Source organism: Delphinapterus leucas, unplaced genomic scaffold, assembly GCF_059928025.1.
Source record: "Delphinapterus leucas isolate spDelLeu-1000000601 "Yukka" unplaced genomic scaffold, BTC_Dleu_Yukka2 spDelLeu_asBTCV2_sq31, whole genome shotgun sequence".
Taxonomy (NCBI): domain Eukaryota; kingdom Metazoa; phylum Chordata; class Mammalia; order Artiodactyla; family Monodontidae; genus Delphinapterus; species Delphinapterus leucas.
Window position 1 is genome coordinate 13294794 of NW_028322240.1, and position 24594 is coordinate 13319387.

Below are 24594 nucleotides of genomic sequence, written 5' to 3' on the forward strand. Positions count from 1 at the left end.
GAGGAGGAGGGAGTATGCGAAGTGCCTATGAGGACCTGTACCAAAGCTGGAAAAAGAAAAAGGACACCACCCACCACCAATATAGAAAAACAAATGCTTTGGAGAAGAGGAAACATGAGGGTCTCATTGATTTCCTGTTGAAGGGGGGGGGTCCTCCCTCCTCTGCCCCCACAAACTGAACACCAATGTCCGTCTCTACAATGAGCTGGACTCAGAACTGTGGATTTTTCTCTATGAGGAGCCCATCCCTTGGGTCCCCAGATAAGCAACAGCACATTGTTATGCAAATTGTCCCTATTCCCTGCGGGATTTTGCTGCCCCTTGTGAAGACCTCTGCTGGGAAAAGCGCTTTTCAGCTGTCTCCTCCTGGGTTGATATCTTTATAGAGCGGCCAGAGCAGACGGCGTTCTGCATTTCTTTCCACACAGTGCCTAAAATTCTAGTGTCTTCTACTTCTGCCTCATTTTTACGCCTACACACACCCAAACACCCAAGTTCCTTTTCATTCTGACACACCCCAGAAGACACCAGCCCTGGAAGGAGAAATAGTTGAATGCCTCACTCTTTCGGCTTCCCAAGGAAGAGTACACATCATCCTTCTTTTCTTTCCCCAACTCTTTGTCGAGGGAGCATAAAACCTCTTTTGGTCACTTTGAGTTGGTTTTATGAAGTTATTTTGAATCTTTTCAAGAGTAGGTTATAAGTGAATGCTTTCAACACCACACATGTTGCAAACGTCTCCAGCTTTGCTTATGCCATCCCCACCCCTTGCCCCCAACAAGGTATTGCCATGGCTCTTGTCTGCTGTGCAGCATTTTTACCATCTTTACTGCCCAAAAGTTGTGCAAACATCAGGAAACTGGGGACACCAAGTCATCACACAACTTTGTGCACTAGTCCTTCCAGTTGGCTGTGTTGTATGTGACCCCAGACCGTACTTTGAAACCATTTCCTTGAGCACCAGACATTGCCCAATTTAAAAATAACAAAAGAGCAATGCCCTTGCATCACTGTCAGTTTCTCTCCACTCGTTTAGGGTGTGTGAAGGGTGTTAACACTTGAACTAGACAGTCCCAGACCCCAGGGAAACAAATTGGCCAATGTGGTCCCCAGCAGACCAAGTGCAGCTCTCTTTTGTAATAAACATGTAATGAGGACATTTTTGCTGTGCTTATCTTAGTTTCCTTTACATTTCTGAGTGATATTTTTAAGAAAAAAAAAAAAAAAGCATCATGTTTAACTCTCTAATGTTTCTTGGATCCAGATGAGAAGGACTAAACTCTCAGCCACACCCAAAATTAAAGTCTTTATAAACTTAGAGCTGATAAAATATGAATCTTTGTCTAGACATTCAAGTTAAAGCTCTTATTTATTACTATTAATTTAATGGTGGAATGGGGGAATATGGCAAAACATTCTTGGAAGCCTTTTTTGTTGTCGTTGTTGTTTGCTTACTTCTTGAACAACTATACTGTAAACGTTGGCCACTGTATTTGAGCTAAATCCTTGGGACAAAAACCACATAGAGAATTCCCAGATATAAATGTACACATATAACTGTGCCTTCAGGGGGAAATTAAAAAAAAAAAAAGTTTTCGGAGGCTTTGTATAGTCAGGTATAATGGTATCTTCTGAATCTTGTAAGCAAGTAGAAAAAAATAAGTGGAAATGGGTTCTGAGAGATAATGGTTTGGAAACATGTCAAAGAGGAGGCATAATGAGGACCCTGTAGGATCCATTCCAAACTATGCAAGTACATAATTTTTACAGTTTTGTTCATTTTAATGTCTATTATGACAATTAGTTTCTGAGGTTTAGATAGAATGTCATGGAGAAAGAAAAAAATAAAAAAATCTAACCGTATGCAAGTTGTAGTACTCGTCAAAAAATGGAGAGTTACGTTTTTCCAAAATCAAGGCAGGTGGAGAGAGATGTCGTCTACACGAAGGACTCAGCTCTCAAAGCTGCAGTCTTGAATGTAGACTGACTCCCACGGAAACCCCTGGTCTTCTTTGCCCTGGACTTTTATCATTGTGTATAGCACTCAACCCACATGTATGAGGATCCGGCTCTTCCCTCATTGCCAGAGCTGCCTTGGACATGGGCAAAGTAATGAAAAAGGGACACCAGTTAAAGAAACATTGGCTCTCTTCTTGAACCTTGAATTAGATGACAAATATGGAGACCAAGGTACACCCAAATTATATACTAACGATTTTGTGAAATATGAAGTCATGGCTTAGAAGGCGATTATAAATTATTCAGGTCTGTTTAGAAGCAAATACGTACCTTCCCCCACCCAAACACCAAATGGCCATCAGTTTTGCCATAAAAATGCAGACCCTTCCTCTAACTGTTGGTATTTTTGGCATCACATCGACCCTCCCCTTTTCATCAACACCACTGGGGTTTCATTATTAGGATGTCAGGTTGTCTTGAAACCTGGCCAGGACTGATAGACCAGAACTTACAACAAATTTGAAGTTGACATTGACCACATTTATGGGACTGTCATGGTTCCCAGTGCTGCATGTTTAATATTTGAAGAAGAAAGAACAGGGGTTATTACTCAGCTCCTCACCACAAATTATGCATCACATTTATTCCACATTTGTGCTTGTGTGTATGTCTGTGTGCCTTGTTAGTTTGTGTGGGTATGTCTGTGTGTTTAGATGTATGTAATATGTAGCCATATATATATATATATATATATATATATATATGTATTACTGGTGTCCCCAGTGTATAGTTTATAGTTTGGAAAGAAATCATCTTCCATCATTCGTCACTGCCTAGCTGTTGTAGACTGGCCCAGAACATCATTTGTTAACTGCGACAAAGCCGCACGCATAAACGCCGACATGTTACATTAATTTATAGGCACTGAGTGACTTATTAAAAGTGACGTGTGAAATATAACAGGGCCCGGTATGGATGATTAGGTTTCGGGCTTTGAATTGTTGACAAGGCAGGGGTAATGAATTGCGGGACACCAGCTCCTGCGTTTCCCCCTCATTAGTCAGTATTAGCTGCATTAATAGTAATAATTGGATATATTCATCATTTAAAATGTTTTAATAAATGTTTGGACAGCACCCTATCGGAGCTGTCAAATATTAGGCTGGAGGCGTTGTGACAAGAGAAAACTGATGATGTTCCTTAGGTGAGAGAGATGTGCAGCTTTGGAGGATGCCAGCCTTGAGTTTCTACTCCCTAAGGAACTCTGAGTTCAGATGAGCTAGGGATACACACCATGGAAATGGGGAAACCCAACTCTCTCTGCCTCATAGGACATTGCTGCTGGAAGGCTTTGAAGGAGGACAGAGGACCTGTCCAGGATTCAGGTCTGTGACCGGTTTGCTCAGGATGGTTTTCTGGGAAGAGATTAATTAAGAGTCCCACTGTTGAGCCAAGGTGGCTGTGTGGCTCTAGGCCAGTCCCTTCACCTTTCTGAGCCTCCGTTTCTGTGCTGATGATATGTTTCATTTGGGTTCCTTTGAGAGCTTTGAGAGCAAATGTGATCCTTTGAGTCTACGTAGACCTTTAATTGACTTCCCCCTTCCTTCACACTTAGCAGTATCTATTGAGGACTGATGTGTGGGCTCTGATGAAGGCTGAAAAGATGGATGAGACTTTTCTCTAGTCCCGAGAAGGTGATCCCCAAACACTGTTCAGTATATGCAGCATGATCTGAGTCATATGGACAGGGTTATATTTCCTACAGTAACTGGGATCTAGAAGCATCCCAATTTCATGGCTTAGCTCTTTATGGATCTTTCTTTGTTACTGTGATCAGATTAGGGCTATTGTATTATATGCAAAAGACGTAGGGGGAAAAGGTCCAGTCTACATTCACATGGCTCCTAACCCCCAGCCCATTCCCTGGATCCCTAATGCAAACACAACAAAACAAAGCAAAAAAACCACAAATGTATATTTAACTTGCATTTGAACAAATACAGATTTTAGACCAAGATGGAGAATGACTGAGGTCCCATAATAATAAGTAATAATAGTAATAGTAAACTTTATTGAACATTTGCTGCATGCCATTTATGGCCCTTTGGACTTTACATATATATATATAAAATCTTATTTAATCCTCACAATAATCCTCCCAGGTAGGTACATTAATTCCCATTTCATGCATGAGAAGACAGGGGCTTAGAGAGGTTAAATGATTTGCTCAAAGTCGCACAGCTGATAAGTGGTAGTAGGCTCTACTAGATTTGCTCAAATGATTTGCTCAGAGTCACACAGCTTTTAAGTGGTAGTGGGCTCAAACTAGATTGGAACCTAGTTTGTCTGACTTCGTATCTTAGCCAACCTGCTCACTGCCCCTAACATTTTGGGGGCCTGCTCAGTTCTGATGGCATAATTCAGGAGGGATGTCATCTAATGAGAGAGTATGTGGAAAAGGATGAGCAGGATGGTGAAGCATTTGGAGTCTTGTCCTAAGTTGGTAGAAGAATCAGGTTTGTTTATTTGGAAAAGAGGCCTGGGATGATAGACTGGCCAGGTGAAATTATTTAAGGGTTATCCTGAGGAAGAAAGTTGGGTGTTGTTCTCTGGGTCCAAGCTACAACTGAAATTCCTGAAGGTGAATGACAGGAGAATTCAGTTCTCAGGAAGAGGGGGCCTCCTCACAGAGCTGTCCAGCATGGATGCCAAGGCCAGCCTCCCCCTAATGGGTGCTTTCTGTCACAGCTTGAAAGATCTTGCTCCCTCTGGGACATTTCTTATCACTTTCTTCCTCGCTTACTATTCTTCAGTGGCCTTTGCACTTGCAAGAATGCTCTTCACCTAGAATTTGGCATGGCTTATCCTTATCCTTCAGGTCTCAGCCAAAATATCATTTCTGAAACCTTCCCTGACCACCTTTTTAAAGTTCCCCCTTTCTACCAGCAATCACTTCTCATCTTGTCTCTTCCAATAGCTCTAATCAGTAACTGACATTATCTTGTTTACTTGTGGGTTTTTTAAATAACTTGCTTTTTGTCTCTCTTCCACACTAGAATGTCAAATCCATGAGGGGAGGGAGCCTTCCCCTCTCTGCAGTCCGTCTCCAGCTCCCAGGACAGCCATAGAACTGCCAGAGCATCATTTGGCTGGGACATTGGAGAAGGGATTCCTTCTTTGGGATGGAAGCTGTACTAGATAACGCCTATATTTCTTGCTTATTCTTGCAGCCTGTGAGCATCTCAGTGTTACAGTAGCTCCCCTTGTTTCTTTGCCTTATCAGAAAGACAAGAGAGTGTTTGAGATTTTATAAGACCTCAGTATCAGCTCTTGGTCGGTTTATAACCAGTACTCTCTTCATATCTAAGATAACCCCCAAGTTAATGGGTTTAATTTGCTCCCTCAGTAACTCTGTGGGAATTCTCTACATTTACTGCCAGTGAACTTCAGGTTCACGAGTATCAGCATGACATTTTGGCATCACTTATGTAAAATATGTTTAGAATGCACCAAAGAAAAAGTTTGGATTATACCAACGACACTTTACAGAATTGGTGTTTATTACAGATGACATCCCCCATTTCATGAATATTAAGATTGTTGCCACATAGTATGAAACTATGGATGTTTTCCATTAGTACAATTTGATTTTGCAAACATTCCAGCATATGGTTCTTTACAATACGTCAAGATGCTCTGTACACACAGGTCACAGCTAGAATGTTCTGGTGTCCTCAGCTCATTTACTCTGGTCTTAGTTCTTTCTCAGGGGTAGGTAGCATTTTATCATGCTACCTCCATTATCTTATCATGCTACCTACATGCTTGTTGTTCTTTCAGAATTAAGTAGCTATTTATAAACTCTATCCCAGGTTCTGAGGATACAGAGGTGAAAAAACATGATTCTTATCTTCCAGGACATTTACTGTGTAGTTTGGGAGGGCAGCAAATAAGTAGAGAGTCACAGAGTCATGTGATAGACATGGTTCTGGAGGAATGTGCCAGGGGAGCCCTGCGGTGGGAGATTGCATATCTGCCTGGAGGAACTTGGGAAGGCTTCTCAGACAGAGAGGTAGCGTTTGTGGTATTTCTTGAGCTACAAAGGATTCTTCTGGATCAGGGGTGGGCTGGAAGGGGTGGGAGGTCCATGTCAGGAGGAAGAAAGAGCATTTAAGGAGGCCTGAGCGAGCTCAGAGGGTTTTGTAGCATAGGGAAACATAAGGGACAAGGGATGAGATGGAGCTGACCGCATTGCTGGAGGCCAGGTCATACATTGTAGCTTTTGTCCCATGAGACAGTGAGAAGGCATCATAATATCAGTTATATTTGAGGCTGATGTCTCAGATAAACAAGATAGCTCCAGAAATCAGAGGCAGGGCCTTGGAGAAAGTCGCTTGTTGGAGAACGTTAGTCTAACAAATGACTGCTGTTCCTGATGGGATGGTCTTGTTAGACAGTTTCCAGGTATGATTTTAAGAAAATGATAACCATATTGTAGGTCGCTTGCTTTGACTTTTTCCAAAAGCCTTAACTCACAATAGGATGCCTACTCTACAAAGGATGCAATTTCTCCCAGGGCGTATGACTCCATTCAGTTTTTAAGCAGAGATCTTTTAACATGGGCTTTCTCTCACCCTACTCTTGATATGGCGTCATTGTGGGAGCATGGGCCTGGTGGAAACGCTGACCATGTTCAGTATGTGACTTGCTTTGCTCTAGTTGAATCCTTTTCTCAGCCCTGCAGCAGGCTCAGTGAGACCAGCATGAGCACTGGTGGAAGATAGAGAGCTTCTCTTCTGCCTCCTCCATTTGTGGTTAATTATAACTCCAGATGTTGACTATGTTGTCCTGGGTATCCACACGTTCTATGCCTGCGGGTGAAACAGGTTGGACCTGTGGATATGCAATATATTCACTGTGTTTAGTTAGTTAGTTTGTTATAAACATGGAGGCCTGGAGACTTCTGGGCCACTGGGCACAGCAAGGGCCACTGTTTAGAGTTTCTCCAACCTGGTTTCGCTGAATCTCGATTTACCTTGACTCATGTCAACATTGTCAAATGAAACCACTTTATACTTGCTTTCAAACAATATGCCACTTTGACTTGGCAGTTCTTGTCCTAGGAAACTATAAGCAAATATTCAAATATGTGGGCAAAATTTTATGTACAAGGATGTTTACCAAAGTATATTTATAATAGCAAAAACTTGAGAGTAATCAAATAATAGGAGATTTGTTGAATATCTACTATATATGATGAAATATTATAGAGTGAAAAAAATCACATTTTGAAGATTATTTGACACCAGAAAAGGATATAAAATCTATATAGCATTGTAAAAGTTGTATATCCATGAACAGATTGGGAGAAGATGAGATAGGGGTGGTTTTAATTTATTATTTTGAGTGTTTAAACTTTTTTTCTTAGCAATAACTCAATTTTTATAATCAGGAAAAAGCTAGATACTATTTTAAAATATATTAAACTGGAATTTTTAAGAGGAATCTACATCTCAGATGCCATATAACAAAACAAAAAATAAAAGATAGTGCGATGCATGATGGCAAGACAGTGGGAATTTCTAAGGTCAAACTAAAACTGCTTTGGCCCTAGCATCTTGTTAAGCACCAGAGCAGCATTTATTTAAGGCAGCATTTGACTAAGCTAATTCCAGACATTTCTCCCTACTCCTGTGCAGTTGGTTTTAAGTTGCAGAGGAGATTTCTGACTCAGGCCAATTGAGGGAGTATACATAAACATGGGGTTTATTTTGTCAGGGATGTTCTTGAGAGACTCAATTTTTTACTGATCTTTTTTGTTCTTTGTGGCCATTTATTTACTTTTGAAAATACCCCCGCAGATCCTCACTTGAGTGAAAAGGAGATCTGTTCTCACGCCAGGGCTCAGTCACCAATCAACAAGGCTCTAAGAATTGACTCTAAATTCGGTTACTGCTGTTTTTAACATTCCAGCAGGTTGGCTTGCTTTCTGTAAATGAATGATGTTGCTTCACATCTTTTCAGAAAATCCCACCCATGTTTCATATTCTGTGCTTACCGTGTAAAAGAAGGCATTAATAATGTTTCTCTCCACCCTCCAGTTTCTTCTTTTCTTGTTTCTTTTTTGGCTTGCCTTTAACTGAGGTTCACGATGATGAAAGTTCTTACCTGCTACCTTGAATCCTTCAGGAAACATAAGAGACAAGTGACTAGGAAAGGTCTGAATTGATTCTACTCATCCCTTTAGTGAGTGCATGAGAAGAGAGGAGATTTACAGTTAAGGTCCTAAATCAGAGCTGGCTGTTAAAGTTTTTGTTGAGGATTTAGGGAGGCTAAAGCTAAAACTGAGTGTCATCTTGGAGGTTAATCCACCCGGCTCTGGAATGCGTGTCCGCTGCCTGTGATACTGACATGGTGGAACAGCTGAGGGTGAGAGGCCCCCAGTTTGCCTGTGTGCGGGGCGTTGGAGGTAGATGTAATGATGGCAATGCCAGGGTTCTGAGGCCAAGGTGTTTATTCCCTGAGACAGAAGATGCTCCATGGGCTAGGGCTGAAGGGGAGCAGTAACAGGTGAGTCTGAGTGGTCATAAATGTCACACGTCTGTCTTGCAAAGCATTAAGCAACAGCCCTTTTAAAGTTCAGGTTGACCACGTGGACTGAGGAAAGTATGGCAGTGAGGGAGTCAAGAGGCTGAGAGGGCTTTCTTGTCCTTCTAAAAACCAAAAAGCACACAGTCGCACCAAAGAGAACCATGCAAAGATGGCGCCCAAGTCCATTGCTGGTGGATACCACCTTCCACATGATGGCACCTTGTCTTCAAACTCTGAATGGGACCACTTTTATACTCCAAATCCTCATTCCTATACCTGAGAGCCAGGGTGAGTAGGCAGGCAGAGTAAAAGTACCCTTCACAAGCATCCTGAGTACCCTCCAAATAGTGATAAGCTGGATACAAATTGTGTAGTAAGCAAGAACATGATTTTTGACCTTAGCCAGACCTGGATTTGAACCCAGGCTCTCTCACTTACTATATTTGTGACCTCAGACAAATGGACTATTAATACCGTCTACCTTAATAGTTGCTACCTTAGAGTTGTTGTGGGAATTAAATGAGATAATATTAGTAACGTGCTCAGCAAATTACCTTGCACATAGTAAGCGCTCAAATGATAGTAATTCTAATAAGAACACAGATAATAGTAATCACGGTATTATCATGGTAGTAGCAGAAGTAGAAGTATTATTGCCAGTACTGTAGTAGTTTATTTATCAATACTTGTATTATTTCTATGGAGATCCTGAAGTAAATATTCAATCAATGTCTGTTCTCTCACTGTACAGTGGATGTTTGTGATGCACAAACAAGATTCTACTGAGCACTGTGGAGGATAAGGGATTGTATAAAACATGATCCCCCCACTTAGATGCTTATGATCTAGTTGGGTAGATAAAAAATGTAAATGCAGATAAGCTAAGGGACCAGTGTGGTATAAACAAAGGCTGTGGTAACTTAGTGCTATTTGGGCCAATGTGATTAAGGAGTCTTTGGCAGTGGCCTTGAAGGATGGATTTGATTTCCTTTCAGTAGACAGAATTCCATGCAATGGGAACAGTATGTGCAGAGGCTTGCAGGTGGGAAATAACAACCTTTCTGGGAACGTTGAGACGCTTGACCAAAGCTTAAGTGAAGGGCAGCTTTGGCTGAATTCGTTTCAGCCAGGCATGGCCCCAAACGTGGTCACTGAGGTTAGGCAAAGTCTTAACACTCATAACCCTCTTGGATGTTCACAGACAAGTGAACCAATCAGATTCATGCATAGATAACCTAAATATAAAATGACCTTGGGAAGAGCCCTGAGAAAGACACTTACAGATGTTGGATGCCTTAGGTGTATGGTGAAGTGAGACATTAACTCCAAATTGGGGGAATCTGGGCAGTCTTATTGGAAGGGGAAGAATCTTAACAAGACCTAGAAGGATGGTGGGACTTGAAGAGGGAGAGAAAGACATTACAGATCAGAGGAACAACGGAGCTAAAGCTTGGAGGTTGGAGAGTACTCTTTTATTTCCCAGCGAACATGGTTGTATCATGTTTGTGGGCTCACAAGGTTATTCTACTTTGGGATAAAGACCACTATAGTTTCCCGCGTGTCATTTGGCTAAAATGGAAGGCAGATGAGGAAGACCTCTCATCTGCTATTTCTTCACATTCCATCCAAGATGGGTGTCTTATAGGGAAAATGAATTGGGGCTGATTCTTCCCTTGATAAACAAACAAGAGGGAAGATGATTGCTGTGGATGTCCCAAGTTACCGATGTGTCCCAGGCAGAAGTCTGTCTGTATTCTGTATGCCTGGAACTCACTGTCCAAGGAACCAGGACAACTGTCCATTTTATCCATTGTCTCCCATCACTCACCCAGCCCCACTCTGACCTCATCAGGAAGGGGTTACCTTCCATTAGAAGTGAACCAACTACCATAACACCAAAAGATCTATTCAAAGCAAAGATCCTCTCCTTCGCTCTGAGCCCCCATCTTCCCGACAAGGCTGTAGACCATCTCAGTATGAAATACAGAGGCACAATTTTTTATCTGTGTTTCAGAAAAAAGGGAGCAGGAGTTCAGCCTCTACTAAATGTCATTTAAACCTTGATTTCTCTACTACTTTGCTGCATAAAAGAACAAAATCAGGAGAGAGAAAGAGCAAGCTCAGTGTCTTGCATATTTGTTATTTGATGATGACTTTGTTATCTAATGGTGACTTTATGTTGATGGTTGTGTGTGTTCTTCCCATCCTCTTCATTCTCTTGAGCCAACAGGTCTTGAAGAAGGCAGCACGTGACAGGCAGGTCTGCTGTTCTCTTTAAAGAATTGTGGTGTCTCAGCTTCTGAATTTCTTAGGCACCTGAACTAATGCTAGTTTACCACTAGAAAGCACTGAGTATAATGCGAGTGTCATATTACAATTAACAGTAATTCTGGTGTCTGTCATCACTTACTCTGAACAGAGGATCTCCACACAAGTATGACACCGTTATGGCTGCTAATTCAAAGGCATCGTGTGAACTATGACAGACCCTGGTGCACTTTTTATGCTTATTCAAATGAATGAAGTCTAGCAGCTTAAATGGAGTAGAGGGAAAGTTTTAACACATTTCTGTAGATAAGCCCAGGAAAGGTCAACTTGGAAAAAGAAGTTGTGTTAAGGAAAGTAATTAAACAGAGCCAGAGAGATTGAATATTAGTGTTTTAAAGCGTAAATGAGGATAAATTCTGTTAATTATGTGACTTTTTCCAGTACTAACATGATAATAAAGTACTCTAATTCTGGAGAGGCTTGTCACAATCCCAGCTGAAGCAGTGACCCTTCTACTAGGTGAGACCAAGCAGCGACTTATAAAGCTTTCTAGCAAAAAGCAAGAAATCAGAGTTAAATGGATTTTTTTCTTCACTCTCTGTGTTTAGTATAGAAAACCACTACCCAACACCGACCCGAGACTGTTGGTGAATGGACTGTCTTACTTGAGACACAAAGCACTTGTACTTGCTTTTATGTTTAGCTCCTAAGGGAAGAAGTGTGAGCAACTCAGAGTATAAATAGCCCAGTGCAGGATTCTAGTTCAATGATTAACAGCACCAAAAAGATTATACTTAGGATGTTGGTGAAATTTCAGTCTTCAAGACTTGAATCTTATAAAAATTGATGTCATGGTGAATGAGTGGGAACTTGTGTTAGGGCAGCAGAGAAATGAAACTTGATTGTTTGCAACATTATAATTATGGTGGGAGCACAAAGAAGGGAGTTTGGGGATATTGCTTTGGGAGGGTCAGGGCAGTGCCCTAATACATGTAATGTTTGAACTTGATCTTGACTGATGATGACTAGTTGCTCAGGTGAGAAAGGATGGGAGAGGGAAAGAGGAAGTGTGCTAGGAGGAGCCATAGCATGTGCAAAGGTGCAGAGTTAGCAAAGCAGAGAGAGTGATGAATGGAAGGAGAAGTGGTCCACATAAGCTTGAAGGTGCAAGATCGGAGGAAGAAGATTACAGGGGTAAGTTTGGTCCAGATCGCGAAGGAGAGAGGTGCTTCAACAACAGAAGAAAGCTTAAAAATTTTCAAAAACAGATAGGCATTTGCACAGATTTTAGCACATAGTGTCTATGGACAGAGAGAAATACAATAGCTGTCAGTGCATGTTGACTGCTGTGTCCTCCAGGAGCGCAGAGAAACTATGTGCCTGGAGAGCTCTGTTCCAGCTCTTAGAGCACAGGCTGCCTAGTGAGCCCCTGTGTTCAAATCTTGTCTATACTTGCCAGGAGCTGTCTGTTGGTAGACAAGTTAATCTCTTTGTCATTCAGCTGTTTTCTTCCCTGGAGAGTTGGGGCAAGGATGGAGGGTGAGTGGGTGGATGGAGGAGTGTCAGGTTGCTGTGAGGATTAAAATAAAGTGTGTACTCCCCTATGTTCATAGCAGCACTATTCACAATAGCCAAGACATGGAAACAACTTAAATGTCCATCAGCAGATGAATGGATAAAGAAGATGGGGTATATATGTACAATGGAATATTACTCAGCCATAAAAAAGAATGAAATAATGCCATTTGCAGCAACATGGATGGACCTAGAGATTATCATACTAAAGCGAAGTAAGTCAGAAAGAGAAAGACAAACACCATATGATATCACTTACATGTGGAATCTAAAATAGGACACAAATGAACTTATCTGCAAAGTAGAAACAGACTCACAGACATAGCGAACAGACTTGTGATTGCCAAGGGGGAGGGAAGGATTGGGAGTGTGGGATTAGCAAATGCCAACTATTATATATAGGATGGATAAACAATAAGGTCCTCTTGTATAGCACAGGCAACTATATTCAATATCCTGTGATAAGCCATAATGGAAAAGAGCATGAAAAGAATATATATATATGTATAACTGAATCACTTTGCTGTACAGCAGAAATTAACACGTTGTAAATTCGACTATACTTCAATCAAATTTAAAAATAAATAAAGTATGTACTAAGCGCAGTATCTGGCACATAGTAAGTACTCAATAAGTATCAGCTATGCTTTTACTCACTACTATTTTTCTAAAACCCAACATTTGGTAAAATATTCAGTTAGGCTACTTTGGAGCTCTCTTTCCCTTAAAAAAATCAGCCATTATCAGAAGGAAATTGGTATTCTGAGGCATGGTTAAGAATCATCACAGTAGAGAGTGCATGCACACTTGATCCTGTAATTCAAGGAAGAATACATGAAATCCCATATTTGCCCAGACTGTTCCCTTTGAGAACAACTTATCATCATCACTGTCTTTGTAAGGGAAGAGCCATCTTTTTTTTAAAAAAGAAAACTCAAACCTCTGTGGGTTCAGAGAAATGTTCTGGAAGTGGACTGTTTGGTTGGGAGAGAACACATATGGGGCTCAAGCAGACCCACTGCCCTCCACAGCTCCTAGCCTGAGTTGGGGTGGGGGGATTGTCAGGTTTCAGTTAGGGGCCTCTTTGTTACACATGGTAGCCATCTGAGGAGCACCCCAGAAGGAGATGAAAACTCAGGGAGAATTAGGGACCTCAACTGTAGCCTTTCGCACCTACCTGCAACTTCTCTGCTTAGCTCTGAGGGTGCTGTGCTTTCCATTAGTAAGGAAAACTATTCATTTATCACCATTTTTCTTATCTCCACCATGTTGTGTGGGTCTTCCCACCAGAATTAAGAAGCTAGCCTTGAGTCAACTGGGAAAGACATTTAAGATCAAGTGTGTGCATTTGGGGGTGGGGGTGGGGGTCACATCATGGTCTCCTTTCAGCAGATGACCCTTAAGTATCTCTGGGGCAGGATTCATTTTCGTCCGTCACCCTCCAAGGGGTTCTAACTGGAAGTGATGGGGAGAAAATCCTTTTGTTTAGTCACTATTTTTTTTTAAATTTTTACTTTGTATTGGAGTATAGTTGATTAACAATGCTGTGTTAGTTTCAGACATACAGCAAAGTGATTCAGTTATACATATACATATATCTATTCTTTTTCAAATTCTTTTCCCATTTAGGTTATTACAGAATATTGACTAGAGTTCCCTGTGCTGTACAGTAGGTCCTTGCTGGTTATCTGCTTTAAATATAGTAGTGTGTACATGTCAGTCCCAAAGTCCCAATCTATCCCTATTAAAAATTAGGAGACTCAGAAAATTGGGAATTCCCCCAGGCGTTTATTCATTCACTTACTTGTTCATTCATTTACCAAATATTTTAGTGCCCGATGTCAAGCCCTATCCTAGGCTCTGGGTAAAAAAGACAGTGATGGGGACTGAAGGGAACCACAGAGGTAGGATGCAGGAAAGTCATCCCTGGGGAGGCGATGTCTAAGGGAGATCTAAAGGATGAGAGAGAACTGGGCCAGGTCATTCCAGGGCCCAGAGTGAGGAAGAGCTTGGCATGTTTGTGGAAGTAAAAGGAAGACCCCAAGGCTGGAGTCGAAATAGAGGCTGCCACTAAGCAACTGAGTGACTTTGGCCATACCACTTGACCTCTTTGAGCCTCAATAGACTAATCCATCAAATGGGGGCAACTCTACCCATCCCCTAACACATCTTTCAAGAGTTTATTTTGAAGAGCAATTCAAGAAAAGTTAGAAAAGAGATGATTTTTCAAGTGAAGCATAGTTTAAAAAGTATACCATTATTTTTTATTATTGATTTAGCAAAGATTTATTGCTAGTAGACCTTAGCACAAGTTTGAATACCTGTTTTTCATCTAAGGAGATTTATCCCTGGAAGTAACAGAAGCCCACTCTTATCATATAGTTTCACTTTTAACTTGGTCCAAGGGTAGGCAGTGAGCCCTACACTGTAGCCTTGCTCTCTGTTATGAACTATAACCTGGCCTCAGGTCCTGGTTCTGCTACTTACATCCTGGATGAGATGTTGTGCTCTTTTACCAACCTCTCTGGCCTCAGTATATTCACCTGTGAAATGGGGCCATTAATAGGACCTAACTGTCTGGGAGTGTCAGGATTCATTGGAATGATCCCTGTAAATGCCCAGTGCCTGGCACCTGCTGAGTGAAATGGGGGATCTAGGTGAGATCACGCGTGATTCCCATGCTAGTGAGGTCGCCCAGACTCATGTGTCCTCCCATCAAATGTAAGAAGGGAGAAAACTTGCTTGTACCGGGTTGGTAATATCTTCTGCCATAGACGTTGTTCCAAACTGCTGACTTTCCAGGCCACAGGCTCTTCAGAAGCCAGGAGGAATGCACCGAGTCAGGTGTTTTGTTTCCTGCATGGTTAATTGGTTGTAAAATGCTAATAAAACTTACTGCTTCTGATTGAATTAAGTGCCCTAGGAAATCCAGCTCTGAACAGGTGGGCGTGGACGGTTTTCCCTGTGTCTGTGTTCATGTCCGTGGGCAGCCTCATGCTGGTAAATGTGCTTCTGGGTGCAGATGTTTTCCCTAACCTTTCCCATCACCGAACATGTCAGCTGCCAAAAGTCTGGGGGAAAAATCAAGCTTGAGTACATCTGGATTTCAGGTGACAAGAATTCTCAAAAATAACAAAACAAAACATGCCATTACCTCAAACGCAAAAACTACTTTTTTTTTAATTATGAGAGGAGTCCCATTTAGTGGAACCACAGGGCTCCTTTTCTTTAAATTACTTTTTTAAATTAAAAAATGGGCCCAAAGAAGCCCTGCCCTAGCCTCACAGACAAATGACCTGCTGCTAATTTGGTTATTACACTTTAGAGCAAGTGATGCAAACTGGGACTCTACTCCCAGATCTGTTATATCTGGCCCTTATATTGTCTGGAAGATTGGCAGACTTCACACTTAATATGTATTTCCAGCTTCTCTCAAAATGGGAAGCTCTGGCAACACTGTCCCCAAGTTCCCCCGTGGAGTCCGTTAGCTGGAGAAGAGTGAGGCTGCCCCGCGTGGACCAGACATCCTCTCTTCAGTTACTACAGTTCCTGGTACTGTCTGAGGTGTTACATGTAGCCTAGTTCACTCATTGTTGTTACCTGCCTGGAGAGATCTATCTATCTATCTGTCTGTCTACCTATCTGTCTATCTATCTATCTGGACAGAGAGTTGAGAAGGGGCCATAGCATATTGAGATTGTACAGCCTGAAAGTTACCAGGGCTCAATAGAGTAGAATATTCTCTCTTTCGCATACACTTTTTTGGGGGATCCTTCCTTTTGCTACCTTCTCAGCTTCATCATTCTGTCAACATCTCCATCTCCACTTTCCTCCTCCTTTCCTGGAGGGCATCGGATGATGTGAACTCCTCTACATTCTCTCCTCCCCACCTAGCAGAGTCTCCTTGCCCTGTGATCTCTATTAGGTGGGATACTAGTGGATTTTATTCTATTATGGTTTCATCTCGAAGAATAGAATTTTCCAGGACACACAGCCTCACATTTTTCCAGGTTCAACTCTAAGAAGCATGGAGCCCATCTCTGTTTTGAGCCACTCGGGCAAAAGTCCTCCAGCTAGCTTGAACTGGGCCTGATTGGCTTGACTTGGATCACATGCTCATCTCTAAAGCAGCCATACAGTTGGGGGAGTGATGCCATGACCGGTCGGGCCTGGATTACAGGCACTGCTGGGGCCCAGGTGTGGAATGACTTAATACTGATGAAATACAAGGACTCTTGGGTGAGAACAAGGAAGTTTTTCAAAAGCAGCATGGAGGACTGTTATCAAAAATAGGGGAAAATGGATTCTGGGCAATCAACTCACTGATTCCTTCCACAATCTGGACCCATTCCACAGAAAAAAAGTATGGATAAAACTTTGGATACAACGTTCAGGTATTCAAGAGCCGTATGTAGACCATCCATTGACTCTAGATTAAGAATATCTGGACTAGATAATTTCTAAGTTCTTGTCCCATTTTACTAAATGATCAACCAATTTTTGTGATAAAAGCTTCTTTGGAGTTTTGTTTCCAGTGTTTCTGGTTTAAACTGAAGCTGTTTAAGAGTGACTTGTTGGGAGGGGACGGCAAGGGAGTGTGACCTATGAGCTGCAAAGCACCCTCAGAAATCTCAATTATGTCATTGTTCATCTACAATATTGCTTTAGTTTCATATTCCATCAGCATCCTTATGATATCATGAGAAATAGTGCTTAATAACATGTCAGACTCTATTTTGCATTATGATTTTAAGATGATAAATTTTTTCTTATATTTTTATGAACTAGAACACACAGACTTATTGGATCGCCCATAATATAAACTGGAATAATTTGGAGCTCATGAGATTATTGTCAGTGCTCTGTGGGCATGATGCCCACTGGTCATTTTTATTTGGAGACTGATCCTGAGCTTTAAATCCAAATTAAGGAGTCACTTGTTTTTGTCTGAACTTCACTTGTGTGGCATGTTGGAATGCACTGATTTTTTTCAATGAAAGCTATTGCTCAAATTGAATTCATTATCCCCAATGGTGTGTGAGCCTGGAGGACGGGAGGCAACACAGAATGATGCTGAGATTGGGACGAGGAAGGATGTGTCCAGAAAAGTGAACAGACAAGGGGAGTGAGATTTTTAAAAAAGGGATGATGATGGTTTAAATAGGCTTCGAAATAATTTTCATCCTAGCAAGACTTCTTGCTTCTCTCTTGGGGAACAGCTTCTTCAGCTGATGCGTTTATCTTTTCTTTCCTTTTTGGTAGAAAAATGAGCTTATTTCTTTTCCTTGAAGCAAAAATTTGTCAAGTATCAGCTTTCCCTGGCAACCAGGAGCTCCTTTCTTTCTCTGTGGCTTATATTGGACAGGAGGTGGGGCGGGTGAATGAATTTAATTTTTCTTTTTACTCAGAGGTGATTTGACATAAGTTTTTACACCTGGTTTCAATGACACATGATTAGATGTCCATCCCTTCTGTGCAGTTCACTATTTCTGGTGTATAACTTTGCATTTGTCACATGGTATTGACATGACTTTTGACTTTAAAAAATAAATTAGATATCAAGGCTCAGCATTCAGTGTACATCCGAATTATCTGAGTATCTTATCCCCTAGCTTACTCCCACCAGGGCAAGTTTCCCAGTTAATTCTGACACAGGTGGCCTGCACTTTGATGAGCTTCTATAAGGGCAGGGGTGAAGTTGTCTTCTGTGCTTGAGCTTGGCACGTAGTAGGTGATTAGTTAATACTTAATGAAGGAGGGACTGAATAATTTAATGGATAACTTAAAGAAATAGGCTGAACCAAGAAATAGCAAATCACCAAGAGCTTTAACCACTGGGTTTCAATGAAGTCGTCAGAAGGGTATGTAGAATTTTGGAGAGAGGTGATCCATTTCATACTATTAGTTACATGACATTTTGTCCCTTTGGGTTATGCTTAAATGCTTTAAGACAAATGGCAAGTTTAACTTAAATAAAATATTTTAAACTTTGATGTTGAGGATACCAATGGTGTGGAATCTGCCCAGCTGATACTCTTTTATGAATTATGCATATGAGAAACTAATAAATGACCTACATTTTACAGAGTATGAGATGGACTGCTCTTAGGTGTTCTCATTTGAATTAACTGCCATATCTTAGAGCATAAAGACTTTGGCAAAGACACTCATTCTTTTTAGTTCCTAATTTATCTCTTGCAAAATGGGGGCAGCATTCCCTAGGTTCTATTCTGAATGATACTCACTTCAATTTTTACAAAAATTAAGTTGTTTGTCTTTTCTTAAAGTAATGCCTATTCAGAAGAAATTCAGAAAACTGAGAAAAAAGTGGAAAAAAGAAAGATGTCATCTTTGTGCTGTAATTCAAAGTTAACTGCCATTAATACTAACGGTCCATCAAGTCGGATATTTACTTACTGTTTTCCAAATACAGCTGTACCTGGTGCTGTGGGGAAGACAGAGGCACTCTAACGGTGTCTGCAGTGCTATGGAGGGGGCAGAGGATTACTCAAGTGACTGGAGTACAGAACGTGAAGACCGAGTGTGACCAGAGCTGTAGCAGAGTGGAGGAGGGAATGATTAGTTCTAGCTGAAGTTCTTGGGCTCAGTGCATTTAAACTGCACCTGGGAGATAAGTCGGATTATGGGAGGGTGAGATGGTGTGGGGTTGGGGAAGGCATTTCAGACCCAGGAATCCAGCCTTTGGGGAAGGCAGGAAGGAAACTTCATGTTCAGGGCGCAGGGTGTATCTCGACGTGACTGAAGCGAAGAATGCAGGAAGGTAAAGAGTAGGGGACCAATGTGCCTGGAAAGGTAAAATCTTGACATTATTAGGGACTTTGACCAATCCCCTGATCCAGCCATGGCCGGAACACTCACAACAGATTGATACTTTACGAGTATTCAACCTTTCTTGGTAATTACTCAAAAACCCTATCACCTGCAGAGTCCATTTTTTTCCTCTGGAAATTCTATTTTTAAGTGGTTTCCTTAAAAATAAAAGTTTTTTTTTTCCTTTGGAGAAAAACTTGAACCATAGTCAGTGTGATCTTAGTACAGTTGGTATTTATTGATTGATTGAGTAAATGAATGACACTGAACATTAACAGTTCATAAAGTCTTGAAAAACAATAGTGACTTGGGTGTTCAAAAAAACCCTCATGTTTCAGTTACTGTGGATTTGAACTTCTTGATCTTTCTCTGGTGTCAGTCACCTCCGCAGGGGAAGTTAATATTGAAACTCTTAGAGTCCTTAGGAGGAAAAGTGAAATTGTAACATCAAATTCTAAATGAGTCTGCTTTAAAATTTTATACACATAGGTATTAAGCAGAGGGGTACTAAAAGCCTTTTATTTTCAACCTGTGGCTTTCTGTCTGCAAGAAAGACATTCAAAGATAGTGACTTGTGGAACTGGTAACCACAGAGAGTATAACTAAATCCTTAAGGTGATGTTCACTGAGTCCTCCCAAGAGACCCAAGTTACACTGATTTTGCTTTGGCCATCATTCTCTGACCTTGGTTTGACTCTATTACCAGACCCACTGGTCATTAATTGTGGTTAAAATGCATTTGAAATAGGCGAGGGTGTTCATAAGCAAAATCAAAACACATTGACATTTATAATTGGGAATATTCTAGTGGCAATACCAGAAATTTGTATGGTGACTTCACCTCTAATCTTGAATGAATTTGATGATGCTGATAAGAGAATAGCTAGATATGGTCAATGATCTGTACTCCCATAATATCTATCATACATATAACATACAAAGGAATGTAGTTTCATGGATGTGGGTTTTGGAGCCAAATTGCCTACATTCAAATCCCAGGTCTACCACTTACTTGATAGGAAACCCTGGACAAATCTCATAACCCCTCAGTAGTGTTATCTATAAAATGAGAATTGAGATAGTACTTCATAGGGTTGTTGTGAAGAGTAAATGGATTAATACATGTAAAGCACTCAGAGCAGTGTCTTGTACAGGGTACACTCATGTGTCTGCTGTAGTACCTGCTAAGTTGAGGTGTTGAGGCTCCTCCTACTTTACCTTTTAGGCCGGGCTTTGTGGGATGGGCCATTGTTATTGAAACAAAGTTGCCACTGCATTTGCATCTTTTCCAGCCTGGGGAAGGATTTGCACCAGTGACCCAGAAATGCTTGTCTCAGATCCTATCCCTGGGTCTGCAGGAACTCTGTGCCATGTGATTCATTGCAGATCATGATCCTTGTAATGGAAACAGTTTAAGACAAATACATTCTCAGTCTATGCCCAGCCCCAAGAAGGACAAATACTTGGGTTTGTTTTTTGTTTTGTTTTGTTTTTAATTAATTTTTATTAGTATAGTTGGTTTACAAAGTTGTGTTAGTTTCTGCTGTACGGCAAAATGAATCAGTTATACATATACATATATCCACTCTTTTTTTGATTCTTTTCCCATATAGGTCATTTACAGAATATTGAGTAGAGTTCCCTGTGCTATGCAGTAGGTCCTTATTAGTTATCTATTTTATATATAGTAGCGTGTATATGTCAATCCCAATCTCCCAATTTATCCCTCCCCACTTCCTCCCTTGGTAACCATAAGTTTGTTTTCTACATCTGTGACTCTATTTCTGTTTTGTAAATAAGTTCATTTGTATCATTGTTTTAGATTCCACATATAAGTGATATTATATGATATTTGTCTTTCTCTGTCTGACTTACTTGACTCAGTATGACAATCTTTAGGTCCATCCATGTCACTGCAAATGACATTATTTCGTTCTTTTTTATGGCTGAGTAATATTCCATTGTATATATGTACCATATCTTCTTTATGCATTCCTCCGTCGATGGACAATACTTGGTTTTCTTATTTGCCTCATTCCTGCTGCAAATCAAACTACTAGGGTGACTCAAAATGTCTGCCGAGAGCCAGGGTTTGTACCTTAACACATTTTAAGCAAGAAACACTTGGCATTTGAGTAATCTTCATAAAAGAGTATCCCTGAAGATGAATGCCTGCTCTGCCACACCAAGTTCTACAGTTCTTTGCATGTGTGATGCTTTCTCGTTTAATATCCAGTCTAACCTTGTAGCAGTTGGTGTGAGCTACAGCACCCTTGCTCTGGCTTCCCTTCTCCATGTCATTTCTAAAGAATGGTGATTTATTCTTTCCCCATTGGCCACTGGTTATTCTGTCCTCCCCTCTCACTTTCCTGGTGCTTTTTCCCCACCTTTCAGGTTTGACTTTGAGTGCCAGGAGACCTGTTTGTTGTGGGTCCTTTTACTGAAAACCATTTTTAAATTCTTTATTCTGTTGCTATGCTATCCCAAACACCTTTTTCTTTCTTTTTGGTAAATCCTTGCCACTAATTATGTCCTTCCATTACGGCCCAGCTTGAGCTCTGAGGTCACGGATGCTTTTCAAGTTGATCATGTTTGTCCCTTCAGGCTGAGAACACCTTCCAGAAATGTCTAAGATCCGAGGGACCTTGGCCAGGGGAAAAGGTAAACTCCTTGAAGTCAGTGGCCAAGAATAGGGGCAGCACATGCTCTCCCTCTGGGATCCCCAAGATAGAGCCACAGCTTGGTATCATTCCACCTCCCACTGCGGGAAGGGAGGAGAGAATGTGCCTCATCTGCGTAGAAGCCTCTCTGTGATCCTCGTTCTCCCCTTCCTGCCTTCCTCATCTCTCAGACAGAACTGGGGGGGGGGGGGTTTGAGTCAAGGCAGGTCCTCTCTCAGCAGCGTACTTGAATATCAGGAAAGGAGAGGAGGTCAGCCAGGCAGTGAGAAACCTTTGCCCTCACAGAGGTTCAGCCTCCTCAGCCTGCCCTGGTGGCATCCCTAGGATTTTGGCAGACTTAGGGGTATCATATTTTCACATGCATGAACTGTACTCTACAACTTTTCCTGTGGACTAGGAACCCAAAAGTGTTGACACTGAAAATAAAGTTTTCTCTTTCTAGCTGTTTTCGTCCCCTGTTTTGAAGGGAGATCTACTTTTCATGGCAGTGGCCATGGACTCATGTTTACGTCTTCATGGAGGGCTCCCATGGAGTAGTGATGGCATTTCTGAAACAGTCTCTGGCATCTCGGGCGGTCTGGATAGGGATAGGTGCTTTCTGGTTAAATATTTTTAATTTGAGAGAATCCTTGTACTCCTGGAAAGTCTTCCTTGGTTACATCTGGGCAGTAGATCTGGTCCTGGAGCGGGCAGTTCTGCGCTTCGTCGTCAAAGCAAAGAGGATGGCTCAGTCTATGACAGGGACTCCTCCAAAGAGGCCCTTTGAATCATGAGGCATTTCTCTCTCTACCCTCCAGCGAGTGTGTGTGGGAACAGCTTGAATTTCACACAGAAGGGACCCCACAGTTGTTTCCACACAGCTGTTTCCTTCACTGGGCCAGAGTGAGTCTCCGTGTCTTGAATATCTTTGAGAAGGACCGTCTGCCACATAACCATCTGTGGGCATAAGTCAGAGGAACTTTCAGGGAGGCTTAAGACTGCAAATGGGGCTTTTATGTCTTAATTTAGGTGTGCCTTGATGCTTTTCCTTTCCAGCCTGGACATTATGAGAGCGGCTGAAAACATCCAGACATGATTTTTCAGAATTTGGGTGGGGGAGGTGAAAACTCAACCTGCTCAGCCCAGATCTATTGCAACACTTTGCATAATCATTAATGATGTATAAGCTGTTGCCTAATGGACGGTTTTACTGTGTATGCCCTTCAGTTGTGACTAGCTGGAGTTCCTCTGTGATTTAAGCTACTACCTCTCTCCTTTGTGTCTTGGCCTTTGGGTAGAGCTGCTGTAGTCATTATTATCTCTCTTTGGTTTCTTTTTTATTTCTTTTTGTAGGTCACTCAATGAAACCTATAGTTATCGTCAGTTACATAGATCTTGGCTTCTTTTCTTAACCTTAGCATTCAAAGAGAGAAGAATACTTTCTGTACCTGAAAAAATCTCAATATCTCTGAGTGTTAGGCAGTGAGCAGTGGCCAGGGACAAATGATAATGAAAATAATTATCTCTTCTTCTATGCCAGGTACTATTTAAACACTCCACATATATTACTCATTTAATTCTCAGTAACCCTCTGAAGTAGTTTCTTTTATTGTCCCCATTTTACAGATGAGAAAATTGAGGCACAGAGAGGTTAAGTAACTTTTCTAAAGTCACACAGTTAATTAAAGAGTAAAGCTAGAATTATGATGAAAGCCACACCATGTTGCTAGGAGGGAGGTACTGTTATTCCCATGTTTTATTGAGGCCACTGAGGGTCAGGGAATTGTAGAAATTTACCCAGGCTTGTCTTATCTTTAACCCAGGCTCCTGTCCAATATATTCTACTGCTGTCTTCATTTTAGAATGTTCCCATTTCTACCCTTAGGAGGTCCTGGATTCTGTTTAGTTGTACAAATATTTACTGAAAACCCATTGGTTCTGAGTCTTGTGCCATGTGCTGGGTATACAGAGATAATTTTTTGTTATTTTACGTCCTCGTATGGATGGGTCATATCCTCTTGGCTAATTTCATCAACTTTCCTTTTGGGGGAGCCTAGTGGTACCTTTGGTATCCAGCGCTGTGCTTGTCACATGAAAGCTGCTCCTAATACTGAATATCTATTGGTTGGTAAAATGTGATACAAGGAAATCACTGAATACACAGTTATGTTCTACAAATGTGTGTGGTCGGTTCAGTTAATGTTCAACGATGGGTAATGTCCTACATTAGCCTCATTGGTGAACCTAAACACAACTTTCAATAGGATGTCCCTTTTGGTTTTATGACTGTCACTTTCCTAATTGAGGTAGCAGACTAAGTAGTGCAGTAGCTCCGGTGTTGAGCTTTTATTGGGTTGGCTTTTGAAAAGCTAATGCTGTATTGGAAAAATCATGCAACTAGAAGTCAGGACATGTGGATTATAGTTTTATCTCTCAGAATGATTATAACTGTGTGAGTATTGTCGTGTCTTCTGATCTCTCAATTTTCCCACATGCACGACGAGGAAGGTAGACTCAGTGTTGGTTTAGGTCACTTATAAAGTCCTGTAAATCACGGAGAAAATTCATACCATGATGAGTCCTTTGGGCTAATATAGGGTATTAGTTTAGTTTTGACTGTAGATAAATATCTTAGTTTTGTTGAGTCTTAGTTTATTTTTACCATTCAAATGGGTTGATCATTCCTGCCCTGCCTAATTTGTAGGACTTT

At 41.3% G+C, this 24594-nt stretch overlaps 1 protein-coding gene across 3 annotated transcripts in view; it reads left to right on the forward strand.

Moving 5' to 3' along the window:
• The window catches only part of LOC149743980 (transcription factor COE1-like), a 389524-nt gene that overhangs the window by 222961 nt on the left and 141969 nt on the right, over positions 1-24594 (forward strand). The window lies entirely within an intron of this gene.